This window comes from Micromys minutus (genome assembly GCF_963924665.1).
Source record: "Micromys minutus genome assembly, chromosome: 1".
Classification (NCBI taxonomy): domain Eukaryota; kingdom Metazoa; phylum Chordata; class Mammalia; order Rodentia; family Muridae; genus Micromys; species Micromys minutus.
This window is the reverse complement of record NC_137969.1, coordinates 9,113,761-9,119,282: the sequence shown is the minus strand read 5'-3', so window position 1 is coordinate 9,119,282 and position 5,522 is coordinate 9,113,761. Positions and strand designations below refer to the sequence as shown.

At 43.8% G+C, this 5,522-nt stretch overlaps 1 pseudogene across 1 annotated transcript; it reads left to right on the top strand.

Annotated features, from left to right (window-relative positions):
* Window positions 1-1,141: 1,141 nt before the first annotated feature.
* Window positions 1,142-1,990, top strand: LOC308427257 (cyclin-H-like; annotated as a pseudogene). Its single transcript has one exon. The product of its transcript is annotated as a cyclin-H-like (transcript).
* Window positions 1,991-5,522: the final 3,532 nt, after the last annotated feature.

Here is a 5,522-nt window from a genome sequence, read left to right as displayed (position 1 = left end):
TGCTTGGGAGGTGGAAGGAAGGTCAGAAGTTCAAGGTCATCCTTTGCTACATGACAAATTCCAGGCTGGTCCAAAATCCAGAAATGCTGTCTCAAAAACAAACACATACTCCCCAAACAGCTGCTTTTACTGGGCTTAGAGCTCAACCCAAAGCACTAGGTTCCATTTGAAGTACAGAAAACAAAAATCTGACTCTTTACCCAGTATCACGTGCGCAAAAAAAAAAAAGTAATACAAACAAAATCCCAAGCAAAAAAAAAAAAAAAAAAAAACCCGAGCTGCCCTCCTACAGCACACACAGATGCCCTCAGCAATCTGGGATCCAGCCTTCCTCCTGGCCCCGCCCCTGCCCCACCCCCTCCTGGGAGGGGCTTTATCCATGTTCTCCCTGCTTGGCAGAGCTATCCAGCCTCCTGCCGAGGCTCAGGTACCACCTCACCACCTGAGGTGCTAACTGGACAGGGTTCTCCGGGTCAGAATGGCTGTCCTGGCCAGACGGTCGTTTTTCCAAAGGTAAGTTTCCATTGCTTTGCATATATAACACAAGGACCCGCACAGAAAACAGGTGTGTTCACGGTCCATCACTAACTCCTCTCTAAGCAGGATAATGACTGACCAAACAGCCTTAATTTAGAAAGAGAAGTGTGAAGCCAAAATTCCAGTCATCCCAGAGCTTAAATAAATCATTTATCAAGGTTAGGCAAAGGAACATAAATGCCTGTCACCCCAGCACTCAGGAGGCTGAGGCAGGAGGATTGGACTCTGTAATTAACTAATTTTAATTAACTGTTGAGCACGAAGTAGAGAGCATATTTAGCAAGCATGAGACTGTGGGTTTGAGCTCCAGCAATCCCCTCCCATTCTTAAAAAATGCCAGTATCCCTGTTTGTTCAATAATGGATACAGGTGGCTAGTATCTGGAGAAAACGGTGAAAACGGCAATGAGGTATCTGGCTCGATACAGAGTATTAGGGGAAAATCCTGATAAGAATGGGGGTCTGCGGTCTGGGCCAGGGGTTCGCGCGTGGGCTGTCGCTCGTGGCTGCTGTCTCCCGGAGTGTTGCTGTTTCTGTCGCGGCCCTGTGGCCCGCAAGGGGCTACAGCATGCACCACAGTAGCAGCCGGAAGCAGCAAACGCAAATTCAAGTGCAAAGCTGTGGCTAACGGGAAGGTTCTTTCAAATGATCCAGTGCTTCTTGAGCCTCATGAAGAAATGACACTTTGCAAATACTATGAAAAACGATTATTGGAATTCTGTTCCGTGGTTAAGCCAGCTATGCCACGGTCTGTTGTGGGTACAGCATGTATGTATTTCAAGTTATCTTAATAACTCAGTAATGGAACATCACCCTCAGATAATAATGCTTACTTGTACATTTTTGGCCTGCAAAGTAGATGAATTCAATGTGTCTAGTCCTCAGAAATCTTCGAGAGAGTCTTCTTGGACAACAGAAGGCACTGGAACAGATTTTGGAGTACATACAACAACTTAATTTTCACTTTATTGTCCACAGTCCATATAGACCATTTGAAGGCTTCCTCGTTGATATAAAGACTCGTTGATATCCATGTTGGAGAATCTGGAAATTCTGAGGAAAATGGCTGATGATTTTCTTAGTAGAATTGCATTGACAGATGCTTATCTTTTATACACTCCTTGACAAATTTCCCTGACTGCCATTTTATCAGGTGCCTCAAAGGCTGGAATTACTATGGAAAGCTATTTATCAGAGAGTCTAATGCTGAAGGACAACAGAACTTGCCTGTCACAGTTCCTGGACCCAGTGAAAAGCATGAGAAACCTAGTAAAGTATAAGCCACCCGTGTCTGAAGAAGTTGCTGTCCTGAAACAGAAGTTGGCGCGATGTCATTCTTCTGACCTTGACTGGTTACAGAGAAGAAAAGCTATGAAGATGATGACAATGTATCCGAGAAACCCAAACAGGAAGAGGAGGAGTGGACCGACGATGACCCGATGGATGCTCTCTGACCGTCAGACACCACTGCAGCAGTGCCCAACCAACCAAGTAGGAAGCATGGCTGACCACAGCTCAGTGTGAAGACACCAGGGCATATTGAACTTTTCTAATTGTTATCTATATTTTTCTTGTGACTCTTTTATATAAAATGTAGCCTCAGAAGAGGCCAAATGCCACCTAGTTTGAATATTCATGACCCACTAGGATTAGTAGCAAACCATGTCTTCCTGTGGTGGCCAAAGTAGTATACTTCCTTATATTGTTTTAGACAAAATATAACAAATAAACCTTTCCATTTAGATGAAATAAACTAGAAAAACAAAAAAACAAAACAAAACAAAACAAAAACAACTGAGCAATAGGCAAACATTGGAAGTGCTAAGGAAACAGGTTTCATCCTCCAGAAGCTCTTACAAATGATTCTCAAATCTTTCTCACTAGACTAAACTATTTATGAATCATTACTAAGCTATAGGACGTACTGGGCACTTACTTAGCACTTAGGTGCTAAATTCTATTCCAAACTGTTTCAGACATATAAGTTTAAATAAAGTAGAATTTTTGAGTATAGATAAAAATCTTAAATTACTACAGATAAGTCATAACAAATGATATAGTCAATTTTACCATTAAATGATCATCTCTCAGTAAATCCATATAAACTAGGCATTGTAGTGACTTGGAATTTATATATAAATTATATCCAAAAATTAAAAATGAAATAATTTATTATAACCCCCCCCCAAAAAAAAAGAATGGGAGGAGGTGGAGTGATGGTTCAGTGATTAGAAGCACTGACAACTATTCCAGGGGTCCTGAGTTCAAATCCCAGCAACCACATAGTGACTCACAACCGTCTGTCATGGGCTCTGGTGCTCTCTTTTTGTGTGTCTGAAGACAGTGACAGTGTAGTGTACTCACATATATGAAATAAAGGAAAAGAAAGGAAGGAAGGAAGAAAGAAAGGATGGGAGAAAAAGAAAGCTTCCTTCATTCTGGTGGGAATGCATAGAGGGCAGCATGCTTGTTCCTGGAAATACTGAACTAGCCATAACCTGTGACCCAGACATCCAACTTCATACTCACAGGAACTGAAATCAACATATGAGACAGACGTGTGCCTATGTGCCTATGTTTGTCTATTTCGGAGTTATTCACAAGAGGTAAGACATGGAACAGACAGAGATGCCCATTGAGAGATGAATAGGTCAGGCATGGTGGTTCAGGTCTTTAATCAGCACTAGAGGCAAATGGGCCTCTTCGAGTAAGAGGCCAGCCTGGTCTATATAATGAATCCAGGGACAGCTAGGGCTACATAGTGTGGTTCTGTCTCTAAATAAATAAATAAATAAATAAATAAATAGAAGACTCTCTGTGGAGATGGTTCAGTGGGTGAAGTGAGCTCAGGACCCGAGTTCAGCCCTCTGACACCCCATAAAGACCCAGGTGTGGTGGCCATGCTTGCAGTCCTAGTGTGGGGGAGGCAGAGATGTTAGAATTCTGGGGACTCACTGGCCAGCTGGTTTAGCCAATCAGTGATCTCCAGCCTAGTGAGCCACCCTGTCTCAAAAAAATAAGGTGGAGGGAGAGAGGATGGCATCCCACCTTGACCTCTAGCCTCCACCCATGTTCGTGCACACAGAACACAAACACACAAGGAATGAGTGGAGTGGGGGAGCTGGGTTTCATCACTTCACACTATATCAGCACATGCTGGAATGTGATGTAAATACAGTTGATAGACGTTAAAGACAAAAGAAAATGTAAATATCCTGAAGGCTGAGTACCCCCAAGGAGAAGGATAACTCGGGAAGAAACTTATCAAATCTTATAGAAGAGTTCCCAACTTTACTTGTCATTGGAAACAAGGCTGAAAGGGGATGATGATGATTCCCTTCTCCTAACATGGCAGAAAGTAATGATTCTGAAAAAAACAATTTCCTATAGGGATTCATTCAGTCTGCGACCCCTGTAAGGAGGGCTAGCTAGTACCCCCCCTCCCCGAGCAAGCGCTGGCTTTGTCTGAAAGCAGACACCCAGCATGGATCAACCCCGTCACAAACAAGGAATGCCTCAAGGTAGTAGATGGAATAAATGCATTGCATACTGTTTGTGGGGAAAAAAAAAGAATTCCACACAGGGCAGAAGCATGTGCAGAAATGTGTTTTCAAATGTGATTCTATAGCGGGTGGTAAAAGGAAGCAAAGAGAAACTGCAAAAGCAGGTGGTCTTAAGCCATGCCCACAGCCAGTGGGACTCCTGCCGCTTCTGCTTCTGGGGAATAGGAGGGAGTTTTGTTGTCTTTTGTTTCTGAGACTGGGTCTGGCTCTATTGAGTATGTTTGAATTTTAGCTCTTTTGCTTTATGTGGACAAAGGCTCTTGTCTTCCTAGGTAGCGGGAGGTAAAAATCACTCCCACCTCAAAGTGTTGTGGAGAAGATGAGGAAAGCAGACGTTCACGTAGTCTTGGTTTTCAGTACAGTTTGAAATTGGCCAGAAGGCGCTGTTCTAGTGGCGGAGCAATCACCTAGACAAAAAATGGCAGCCATGGGACTTTACGCTTACTTGGTTTGCTCCCTGAGAGATCAAAGAGCTGAGGTCATGTGCTTTTAGCAAGCTGTCTTTTATGTGTGTGAGTGTTTTGTGGTATATACGTGCGCCACAAGCATGCAGTACCTGTGGATGCCGCAGAGGGCAGTGCATCCCCTCTAACGGCAGCTACATATGCTTGTAAGTTACCATGTGGGTACCTCAAACTGCACCCTAGTTCTTCTTAAGATAAGCTAGTGGTACTTTTGACTAGCTGTCTGTCCAGCCCTAATTAGTAAGTTATGTCTACTTCCCCATCAATTACACACACACACACACACACACACACACACACACACACACACTCCTTGAAGCCTGGAACGATGCTGGCATATGCCTTTAATCCCAGCACTGGGGAGACAGAGGCTAGCCTGGGGCACAGAGAGAGTTCCAGGACAGCCAAAGCTACACAGAGAAACCTTGTTTTGAAAATCCAAAACCCAAAAACAAAACATTCCTTATGTTTCTGAAACCCAAATCTATTAGGAGCCTTGGTTCCTGGTTCGAGCCACAGGAGGAGATGGGTGATGCTAAGGGTTTGGGCTGATATCTAGGGCTGAGCTGGCACCTTCCTGGTCATCCCTGGCCTTCCATTTCTCTCCCAGCAGCACAAAAGAAGTTGGGTGGGGGGGGGCACAGTCTTGGGTTGAGATATAATCTCTCTTTCTAATCACTTTATGATTTATAGCAGATTGTTTAAGCTCTGTGTGAGACTGTTTCCTCATTTGTAAGACTTAGGAAAATAAACAAGTCCACACCCCCAAAGCTCAAGCTCCTGAAGTGTGCAAGAGGCAACACTTGAAAAGTACTTCCGTGTGAGACCCTGTCTCAAAAAGAAAAAAAAAAAAAAAGCTTTATTCCCCAAACAGGAGTTTGATTTGATGAGCCTCCAGGTATCCCCTTGGGTAATGTAGACAGCTCTCCTAGAGCTAGGTTTAGCCTCCTATGGGTAGA